This window comes from Anneissia japonica, unplaced genomic scaffold (genome assembly GCF_011630105.1).
Source record: "Anneissia japonica isolate Jap-2015-1 unplaced genomic scaffold, ASM1163010v1 scaffold18791_len51362_cov107, whole genome shotgun sequence".
NCBI classification, from domain to species: Eukaryota; Metazoa; Echinodermata; class Crinoidea; order Comatulida; family Comatulidae; genus Anneissia; species Anneissia japonica.
This window is the reverse complement of record NW_022704479.1, coordinates 38,825-51,117: the sequence shown is the minus strand read 5'-3', so window position 1 is coordinate 51,117 and position 12,293 is coordinate 38,825. Positions and strand designations below refer to the sequence as shown.

Below are 12,293 nucleotides of genomic sequence, written 5' to 3'. Positions count from 1 at the left end.
AATAAATTAAAGAAACCATGTATAAAAACCGCATCATATGACAGTAATCTTAAAGCTGCTTATATCATTGTACATCATTTTTGTCGCTTACATTTTTTACTTCTTGTGGAGGGGCGCCATGAGCGTTTTACAAGTTTTACCGGTGCTTTTCAAGTTTTTATTATTATTATTATTATCATTATTATTATTATTATTTCACCAGATAAAAAGCAAATCTAGGTGAGGTGAGGCTTTGCTGGTTTATGACGAGGTTGAATCATTATATGAACATCTCGACCATGGCCATAATGGTTCCCAATGAGACTGAAAGATCATTCTGTCTTTAAAAACACCTGGTGCCGTCCTCCCAAAACAGTGGACACCAAGAATTGCTGAAGAAATTGTTTAACTATACAGGTATGTCAACATTATTCAATGATCAATAACATTACTTGCATATAAGTAGACTCAAAATGAAGCCTATCTCGAAAAGAAGCTCATTTGAAAGGGCATAGCTTCTATTCGACGAGTTACAGTACTGTATACTGACAATTTTCAGCTCAATGTACTCAACTCATCATGGTTAGGTAGCTACAGTATACAAATCATGATAATCACAAAATAACTTCTTAACATTCCCCGTGAACCCAGGAGTCACATAAATCTAAGGATGCCTAAATTGCAAATACATTATTTCTAGGTACAGCCGTATAACCTTAAGCAAGTACAGTCTAAAACTAAACAGTGGAGGTATGGGTACACCCCAAAGTCAGACCAAGAGACAAAGCAAATATAAAAATCATCTCTTTTTGGGTTGATCGTTGACCATGTGGCCAGTTACACAAGGTATTAAAACTTGCACAACAGGCGTATAACTATAATTATGTGTACGTGTTACAAATTTCAACAATGTACCTCAACTCCATCATGGATAGGCAGCTCCACACAAAACATAATTGTTGCAAATCGCAATGTTTTTAATGTATGTACGGCGAGACTTTTTTTATACCTTGATTAGCGAACCTGCTGACTGCAAATGTTGATGATTTTGAATAAAAATAAAATTTTATTTTCGGCCATTTAGTGCACCTGCCGCCACAAAAAAGTGGAAATTTCAGAAAAAAAATAAAAGTTTTTCTTTATTTTTATTACGCCCTCCGCTGCCTTGAAATATCCAAAGACATGTATATTTCTTCCTAATTATATTACATTCACCAATAAAATTTTATTTTTATTTCTCCACCGTTAGGATGTTTTTTTGGAAAACTATCGCTAAATAAGGAAACAAAATGTTATTTTTATTCCACCCTCCTCCGATGATCTTTCATAAAATAAGTATGCGAAACAAGGAATAAAAAAAGTCTTGCCTACAATATAAAGTAAACTCACTTTCAACAAGTTTGTGTGTATATTTTAAACAAAAGATCTTACACTATATTTACATGAACCTGAACCAAAATTCAGTCTGCGTTTCATGCGCTGAACGAAACATTCCTGTTCTTATGATTCAACTAACATCTCGACGAGATTTGTTTGACAGATAAACCGACTAATCAGCGATCAAAAACTTTTTCTCTGACATTTTAATTTCCTTAGACAGCTGGTTGTCAACGCGAAACATACGTGAGCCTAGGCCTAAGTGTCCTTTGCTTGGTTATAGATACCCAGATTTACACGAGCAGTGCGCATCAGTGACTTGGCCTTTGCCGACAACAAGGTTGACTGAATGCAGAGCTATTTTCCCTCTTCCTTTGGGAGCGAAATACAGAGTAGTGAGAAACCTAGTGTCCAAAAAAACAGGTTTGCGAGATAGGCTTGCCAAAAGCAATTTTATTGCATTTTCCTGATATTTTGGTATGCTGATTCCAAAAATGCAAGGGTCCATTTTTTTCAATTATCGTCTTGGTGGCCATATTGGAATTTCAAAATGGCTGCCATTTTAACCATAAAAATGACCATAACTCTACTATTGAAGCAGATATTGACATAATTTCAAGTGTTAACCCATGTTTTCAAAGTCAACCTATTTGATTTTAATATTGTCATAGACCATAGATGGTGGCCATTTTGAATTTCAAGATGGCCGACCGCTTTTCAACAAAATCTTCCTGGATAACCGTTTCATTTCATTTTTTTCAATTCATTTCATTTTGTGCTCAAGGGGTATGTTTAAAATAAATAAATAAATTCAGGAAGAAATCATAAACCTTACAGAAAGGCTGTATATCAACAGATGAACTATAAAATATACACAAATACATATACATGTGACTTAAACTTGCCTGTAAAGTATACCTGATAATACACGCAGGGCATGTATGGGCGATTCCATTTATCCTTGAGGGGTAAGTTTAAAATGTATAAATATATGCATGATACTTAAGCTTATAGAGCACACAATTAGGCGTCCAGGATGAGTTTAACCGCCACCAATGTAGAAACAGCGTCTTTGTTACATCTGGGTACACACAGGCACCCTGTTAGGCAGTATATTGCACCTCAGGATATACCTTATGCGGTTGCACTACTGTGCACTGCAAAGAGAACGGCGCCAATTAAAGTATACAAACAAGGAATGAGGGAGATTAATGGGAAGTGTAGTAAAACGAGTATCATTATTGTATAACAGAAGGGAAAAACCAATGAATGGTGATACAGTAGTTCAGGAAGATTATTCTCATTGTTTTAAACAAACAGTTTTTGTGCAATTTGTTTTGCACCCACATTTAACCAGTTCCGAGACTGCTTCTGGTGCGGGAAGATTTAATGATGTTGGCTGGAATGAATCACCAATTTGATCCCATCCAAGATTCTCTCTTGATTGGAGATCTTGTTTAGCTGTTATATATGATTTGTCATGGGCACAGATGTAGTTACCTCTTTGAATATGGGGCAGTAGTGCAGCTCTCGTCGGTGGTAATTTTTTGCCTTCCTGGTTCTTCGATCTAAAGAGTTCCCATCTTGTATGCGGGATATCACTTGCAGATACAGGGAGCAAAGGAACTTTTAACTGATCTAACAGTAATTTCTTTTTCAATGTTGTATCACGGAGTCAGATAACATGAAGTGGAATCAGTGTGTCTGTCTCTTTGTGGTAATGTTCTTTAACATTGTCGGACGATTGGAAGTCCTTGTTAACCTTCGCCTCAGTTCCTTTTACCACCGTTAGGATAAGTTTGATCACCCAGTCAAAATTGCCTTTGCATAGGGTTTGATAATCCTCTTATCGCGTCGAAGAGAATTCAATGGCTGGTCGTTGAAGCGTGTGAAATGTACCATTGTAAAATAGGGGTATTTAGTTAGTGTGAATGTAGAGAAAGTTGTAGGTGCAGGCTCATAGTACTTCAAAATAAACAAAAAGATAATTTTATATTATACAGTACTTCATTAGGTATACATTTTTTTTTTAACATTGTACTAATGTACCTATTACAGATCCTTCTACCATGCACTTGCATGACCCATTGAAAATGGTATGGTTTGATTATCAGATCTGAAACCGGAATTTCGCCGAAGAGAATACGTGGGCCTAGCAGAATATCGTCATTTATATACTATCATAACTACTATATTTTTTATGTAAATACATTAAAAAATCTATATGTTCATCTACACATGCACAAACTAAAAATCAAAATAATATTTCAAGATAATGCAAATAACATTCTAATATTTTAACTCCAAAGCTAAGCTCCTTCTGCTCGAAAATATGGTCGCATACTCGTTCACTATTCTGCATTGGCTTCTAAACTGACTTGCTACTAGTTGATTCTTACAAAAATAACAAGTCCGACGTCGTTTATTAACCAATCAAATTGATTTTTACATTTGTTGTAGCTAATAAATAAAGCTACATGTTGCCACAACAATGCCGACAATCGGCCCAATATCAGCAGAGCTACTACATAAAAACTTTAGGCGATTCGCCACATTTCTGCTAAAACCGTAGGTTTTACACGGAAAAATTTGAAAAACCATGGTTACAAAATTTATAAGTCCGATGAGATTTGGCAATCTTATGAATTAAAATTAAGATTACTATAACTGTTATTAAATTTTGAATCTGGATAAAAGAACAATGGCGAAAATCAGACAAGTAGTAGAACAGCTGAAAATCGAAGGTTTCGAATTAAATTAAATAAATTCGCGACAATCAAACTTATCCTAATGGACAACCTTCTTTTGACTGCCACTGTATTTGCTGAGCAATGTTTCTCCAAAAATATGTGTCAGAGATGATTTGTTTTTAAAGGAAGATAGAATACTTTTCATAGAAATGTGGTTTATTGCCATGTCTTTATAAATGTCGTATTCAATAGGGGTTTGTGACGTTCTTTTTAATCTTGTTTCGTCCTTTAGCGAGTCTTCAACATCATATCTATCGAATACCACTCTAGCCTCTTGGTAAGGTTCATTCTTTCTTTCTATCCTGGTGACAAATGTCTTGGTCAAGTTATCAAAAACTTGCATGAATCCCACACATCACATGAGATCGCAGAATCAAATGAAGGTATATTATCACTTCATGTTATAGACTGTCTCCGTAATACAACATTGAAAAAAATTACTGTCTATTCGCCAGATACTGATGTGAATATTTCATTGATTGACCTAGTTGCAAACAAAAGAACAGGTGCATTTACTGTTCTCAAGTTTGTTAACCATAGCACGAACTTAAATATCAAAGAAATTGTCAGCGTCATTGGCCAAGAAAAATGCAAAGGTCTTAATGGTGCTGACTGGGGTGGTAAATTTGTAGGTATCAGCAAGAAAAGGTTGATATAGACATATCTTGGTATACCTGATGACGACCCTGCAATACAGTTTTTTGCCAAACTTGGAAACAGTGCAATAGAAAACAAACTGGTCGATGGAAACCTGCCCAGCGAAGTTAGATCAATAGAAAAGTATCTTTGCTCCCTGTATCTCAAATGTGCAAGTGATATCCCGCATACAAGATGGGAACTCTTCAGATCGAAGAACCAGGAAGCCGAAAAATTACAACCGACGAGAGCTGCGCTACTGCCCCATATTCAAAGAGGGAACTACATCTGTGCCCGTGACAAATCGTATATAACAGTATATCTCCAATCAAGAGAGAATCTTGGATGGGATCAAATTGGTGATTCATTCCAGCCAACATCATTAAATCTCCCCGCACCAGAAGTAGTCTCGGAACTGGTTAAATGTGGGTGCAAAACAAATTGCACAAAAACTAGTTGTTCCTGCAAAAAAAAAAACAATGTCGTATGCACGCCTTTTTGTAAGTGCTATGACTGTGAAAACACTGTAGATTATATAGAATCCTTGATGAAACAGACGAAAATGAGCTGGATGATACCTAAAACGTTGAATAAAAGTAAACAATCAGAATAGTCTTCCTGAACTACTGTATCACCATTTCATTCGTTTTTCCCTTCTGTTGTACAATAATGATACTCGTTTACTACACTTCCAGTTAAACTCCCTCATTCCTTGTTTGTATACTTTAATCGGCGCAGTGCTCTTTGCAATGCACAGTAATGCAGCCGCATAAGGTATATCCTGAGGTAGAACATACTGCCTAACACCTGTGTGTACCCAGATGTAACAAAGACGCTGTTTCTACATATTTTAAACTTACCCCTCAAGGAAAAATGGAATCGCCCATACATGCCCTGCGTGTATTATCGGGTATACTGTACAGGCAAGTTTAAGTCACATGCATATGTATTTGTGTATATTTTATAGTTCATTTGTTGATATACAGTTTCCTGTAAGGTTTGTGATTTCTTCCTGAATTTATTTATTTTAAACTTACCCCCTGAGCACAAAATGGATTCGCCCATAAACGCCCTGTGTGTAATTGGCCTTGTAGGCACAGAGTTGAGGCATGCACTGTAATTTTATTGTTGTAAAAACCATGATAATTGAAATAACAATTTTCCAAGAAGATTTTGTTGAAAAACGGTCGGCCATCTTGAAATTCAAAATGGCCACCATCTATGGTCTATGACAATATTAAAATCAAATAGGTTGACATTCAAAACATAGGTTAGCACTTGAAATTATGTCAATATCTGCTTTAATAGTAGAGTTATGGTCATTTTTAAAATGGCAGCCATTTTGAAATTCCAATATGGCCACCAAGACGTTATCGACAAAAATGGACCCTTGCATTTTTGGATTCAGCATACCCAAAATATCCGGAAAATGCAATAAAATTGCTTTGGGCAAGCCTATCTCGCAAAATGACACTAGGGACCACACTAGAGGCTTTTACAACAATTTCCCCGCCTGTTCCATGAAATAACTGATAAACACTATGAATATATGATTAATTTTCATACCGCCTACCCTGAATTCTCTTTCTTAAAGAAGGTTGATAGCAAAGAAAATGTTCGCCAACTCTGTAAATCTAGACGCCATTGTCTAAGGTTTTCTTGACTTCTTGTGGGCGGGGCTTCGCGTTCTTGTCGACATGTCAATTACTGGCACCCACATTTCTTGCAGATATCTTAAAAAGGCACCAAGCATTGATTGACTATTAAAAATACGTAAACGTACCCGTGACAACTCCCATAGCTTATCCCGGTATACATTGTCTTCAATTTTGTGTCGCAGTTGCGAGAGCATGACAGCTTTTCCGTCGGCCTAGGCCTAGTGGTGGGCTGATAAATGTTCTAGTCTTTAAAATACTGAACCTCGCGTGAACCTAAGGCGGTTCGCAAACCAAATACTTTCTAGACTGCAGCTTTTCCATGCACTCGATCTTGTGCGCAGAACAAAAAATTCTCTGGAATACAGCTTTTTTGGTTGGTGTTTTCTTTTCCTCCATAACAATGTACCACGATATTCCACACACCTGCACGTACGGTACCATGTCCCAACTTCCCGACTTCTCTCTACATTTGTGGCACCAAAACGAGAACCGTTTGATTGGTTGACCTTCCGTCATAACATTCACCCAATTGCCAAATACGGCATCCTAAAAATTACGTCATGCTTGTCACGGCCAGTGGTCTGCATTCGATTTGATTCACTCTTTTACAAGTCTCTAATTCTCATCAAAAAAGTTTCTCAACATAAACTGACGCTGGTGGCGCTTTCCGAAATGCGCTAATGTACTACGAAAAATCCATAAATTAGAGACTTGTGGCAAGTCTAATTGACTATTAACACTCTTCTGCGAACTAAACAAATAGATGAAATACTTGCAATAATTAAAACTCGGTCATAATCACTGTGTTGATTCACATCACCTCATATACTGTAACGCAGCAAGGAATTTTTCAATGAAGTGTTCTGTGTTGGTCTACCTAATATAGCCTGGTTGTAAAACTGCTCAAATGAACTTTAGTGGAAAAAAAGTAAAGGAAAATTAATTTTTGGTTTTTCTGAATCAGCATATACCCTATAGTGTCTTAGAAAAAAAAATCCCCATGCCTGGCTTGGACAATTTTTTTACAGCACTTTGAAATTTTGGCCTAAAATACCATTAAAACTATTTAAGATGGGGGTAGGGAAAATAAATTTATGTTTTTGGTCACTTTTACATATACTGTGGATATGAAATGTAACAACAACTTGGCTATATAGTTACTCATCACTCTCATTAAAAAATTTGATCGGAATGATGACGTCATCTTGACAAATTCCAACATGGCATCCATTATGGTGGGGAAAACTATGTTTTTTAATGTAAAAATAATTTTATTGTTATCAAAGTACAATACAATCTTGATACAATATTATACATACAGGAATAAAAAAAAAGCATATAGACCCTATATATAATTAATGAACTAATACAAAGTTAACTCAAAGAAAAAACGAAATAGTGAAATTTTCCTTTAAAATACCAATTTTTGGATCGGGGTATGGGAGACATGTTTATGTTTTTAGTCACTTTTAGGTTTATGTTTTTAGTCACTTTTAGGTTTTTTTTTTCTATAACTGTGAAAACTGACAGACCTTAGTTAAATATTTACCCATTATAGTCGTTCAGTGGCGGCCCCAGAGGAGTCTGATAGGGTAGGTCCAAACACAGGGCCGACTAGACTCTCAGTCAGAGTCCCGAAATAAACGTCCCAGGGCTTATGGGAGAGTTTTTTTTTTAGCTTAGTATGGCCCAAAATTTTGCTTTTAAGCCAAAATATTAGGGATTGGCAATCAAAATAATGTTATATGGATAAGCAAATCATTATTTGTGGTGTGGCGACCTTGTCGTGGCATCGGACGATGGGAGTCTAGGCCTGTCTGATGGGAATTCCCCACCTCCCAAGCAAATTTGGAATGATGACACACCAAATTCTAAGACTACGGCAATCAAAATCAAATGAAATGTTTACCTATTTAAATTTAATCTTTCTACACTACATTTTTCTTCTATCATCATAATATACTATTATGTTGTTACTTTATAACATTATTATTATATAGTATATGATTATTCTTATGTGTTTAAAAAAATTTATAGTTTATAATTCACATTAATATTAGCATTAGTACTGTTATTCTTACTATACTGATGTCATTATTATTATTATTATTATCATCATCATCTTCCTCATTGTCATCCTCATCCTCATTATAATCCACATTAAGGAGGATGTTGATGATGAGGAGAAGAAAGATGATGAGGATGATGGTGAGGAAGAAGATGATTGTGATTATGATTGATAATAATGGTTGTTGATAAAAATTATTGTGATGATTGTGATGAGAATGATAGAAAATGATTGATCAGAATGATGATGATGATGATGATGATGATGATGATGATGATGATGATGATGAAAGATGAGAATTATCCCTCTCATTCTCCCCCTCGTCCTCATCTTTCTTCTCATCCTCCTCATCATCATAATCCTCATGATGATGATGGTGACTGATGATGAAGAGGATAATGATGAAAATGATGATGATGATGGTGATGATAATGATGATGAAGACAGTAATCAGGTTGATGATGAGGATGATGATAATAATGAGGATGGTGGTAATGATGATTATGGTGATGAAGATAAGAATGATGATGGATAGGATGAGGATGATACAGTTGATGATGAGAAGGAAGATGATGAGGTAGATGATGATTAATGATTGATGATGATGAGGAAGAAAATGATGCTAAGGATGGTGAGGATAATGATGATAATAAGGAGGAGGATTAGGATGATGAGTTTGACGATGATGAAGATAAGGATAATAATAATAATAATATTTATTCGGCAAAGTAAAAAGTATACATACAATATTCTTGCCAGGAGTAAGTAATAGGCATAAGCCCAAACAGTAAACTGCTCTTACTCCATCATCAACAACAAATACAATACAATATAAATATATACAAAAAAAAAAAATCAAAATAAATTGATTTATCTATAACAAAATGAAAAACAGAGATAATTAATAGTTATTATTATTAATATTTTGAGATCAAGTGTTTTGTGAGCTGGGCTTTAAAGTCCGAAATGGATATACATTGTTTAATTTCATTAGGAAGTTGTTCCCATAATCTTGGAAAAATAACAAAAGATGAATTTAAAAATGTATTAGTCTTGGCTTTCCAATGTATTAATCGCCCTTCACACCTTTCACTTAATCTCACAAGATTATTAAACGACAATGGACATTGGCCATGCATTATTTTAAAACCTAACGTTAGTCGATATACTTTAAAAAATATCCTCCATGCTTAAAATATTCAAAATCCTTAATCTATATAAATATGACATGTCCCAATTTCCTTCCTTTCTGTACATAATTATTCTAGTTGCCTTTTTTTGTACCCTTTCTAGTCTATAAATATTTGAAATTTCAGTAGGTGCCCACATGCAGCAACTTCATAACCGGTAATATTAAAGTTTTATAAAGATTGAGCATAGCCATCCAAGACATTGCCTTACTACATCTTGAAACAAAACCAAGAAGTCTGCTTGCCTTATTACTAACATAATTCAAATGAGAATGACATGATAACTTATTGTTAATATAAACACCAAGTAGTTTAAATTCATGGAGTCTTTCAGTTTATACTATATTATACTAATTTATACTATAGTCTCATGTAAGAGGCTCTTTACACCTAGATAAACTCATAGTTGCACATTTAGATGCATTTAGCGGCAGTTTGTTAACAATAGACCATTCAACAATCCTATTTAAATCACCCTGAAGCCTAATACAGTCGTTTATTCCATAAATAGGTCTTGAAATCGTATTGTCATCAGCGAATTGAAAAATTTAAGATGTTATACCATATTCAAGGTCACTTACATACATTAAAAATAGCAAAGGGCCAAGAACTGACCCTTGAGGAACTCCTGATATTACACTCTTCCATTTAGAAGTTTCACCTCTATAGATGACTCTTTGTTTTCTATCTGAAAGAAAGTCCTGAATCCATTTATTTACAGTTTTGTTTATACCAATATTATTAAGCTTTTTAAGTAAACGCTTATGTGGGACCTTATCAAAAGCTGATGAAAAATCTAAGAAAATTACATCTACTTGTCTACAATCTTTAGATTCTAAACTTTGAGCCCATGAATGCAATGCCTTTGTGAGTAACAATTCAGTACTATATGCATGTCTAAAACCAAACTGATTATCTGATAATAAATTATTGAACTCTAAGAAAGTACTTATTCGTTTACATAAAAGTTTTTCCATAATCTTACAAACAATTGGTGTTAAAGACACGGGCCTATAGCTCTTTATCTCTCCCTTTGGTTTCCATGTTTTTTAAAAACTGATACAACATTAGCTGTTTTCCATTGTTTTGGTAAAACACCTTTCTCTAAAGATAAATTAAAAAAGTTACACAATACTCTTGCCAGTTCTTCCTTACATACTTTTAGGAATATGGGAAGTAAAATTATCAGGTCCTGGAGAATTTGAAACAATTAGATAGTTTAATGCCTGATAAACCTCCATCACATTAAATTTTTCAAATTCCATATGGTGTTAAATAGGTTTGCTAACTCTTTTGCATCTGTTACAACACCATCATATATTTTAAAACTAATAACTTCTGAATCTTGTTTAATTGCCCTATTGTACATTGCCCAAAATTTTTTCATATTTGTAGACGCCTTATTTGAGATATCTAAAACAACATTTCTATGACTACAGTATATGGCTTTTTTCAAACTTCAGCTACAACTTTTAAATTTTTCTGTTGCCTCCTGTGTCTTTAACATCTTGGTCTTCTTATATAATTTTCTTTTCTTTGTACAAAGTTTCTTAATTTCTGTAGTAATCCATGAAAATGATTTGGTTTTACTTCTTTTCTTAATAGGCACTGATTCAGAAATTGCCTTATTTATATAACTGATAATACTTTCCCAAATGTTACTAATGTTTTCAAACAGAACATAATTTTCATCTTTTCAAAATCTGCATTTTGATGATGATGATGATTATGGTTGTTGATGAGGATGATCGTGATAATGATGAGGATGATTGATGAGAATGATGTTGATAAGGTTATTATCATCCTCATGATGAGGATGATGATTGATAATGATGATTAATAAAGATGATGATGATGTGGTTAATGATGATGAGGACAAGGATGATGATGGTAGATGATGATTGTAATGAGGATGATGATGAGGATGATAATGACAATGAGGACTATGATGATGAATGATGAATGAGTGATGATAAGGAAGATAAGGATGATGATGGATGAGGATGATTAGTAGGGTGATGGTGATGATGATAACGTTGATTTGTGAGGATGGTGATTAGGGTGACATGACGATGATGGATGAGGATCAATGCCATTGCCAGGATTTTCAAACGGTGTGGGACAGTATCAGGGTGGACCCACTTTACGTGTAAATTTAAACAATGTGGACCGGACCCATTTTACACAAAAATACGAAATATCTGGACCCATCTTCTTAAATTTTACCCATTTTTAACTAAATATGAGAAATCTGGATCCATTTTATGCATAAAATTACATAATTTGGACCCATTTTTAAAATGTGGACCCAATTTTTTTGTGGACCCATAATAGAAAAATGGTGTGGGACTGTCCTAACTGTACCAATAGCTGGCTACGCTATTGATCATGACGAGGATGATGATGGATGAGGATGAACATGATGATGAGAATGATGATGAGGAAAATGATGAAGGATGAGGATGAAGATTATGAGGATGATACGACGATAGATGATTGATGATGACGTGATGAAGATGAGGACGATGACGATGGATGAGTATGATGTGATGATGATGATGGTGATGATTACAACTATCGATGACAGGATGATTATGATGATTAGACAACAATGAGAATGATGATGACGATGACG

General features: G+C 34.7%; 2 long non-coding RNA genes across 2 annotated transcripts in view; both read left to right on the top strand.

Moving 5' to 3' along the window:
- The first annotated feature begins 236 nt into the window (after positions 1 to 236).
- The window catches only part of LOC117104752, a 41,066-nt gene continuing 29,009 nt past the window's right edge, over positions 237 to 12,293 (top strand). The window contains exon 1 of the long non-coding RNA XR_004444812.1: positions 237 to 396. This is a non-coding gene — a long non-coding RNA (uncharacterized LOC117104752). The remainder of the gene's footprint in view (positions 397 to 12,293) is intronic.
- Positions 9,817 to 12,293, top strand: part of LOC117104753 — a 3,789-nt gene continuing 1,312 nt past the window's right edge. The window contains exons 1-2 of the long non-coding RNA XR_004444813.1: positions 9,817 to 9,983; positions 10,730 to 10,731. This is a non-coding gene — a long non-coding RNA (uncharacterized LOC117104753). The remainder of the gene's footprint in view (positions 9,984 to 10,729; positions 10,732 to 12,293) is intronic.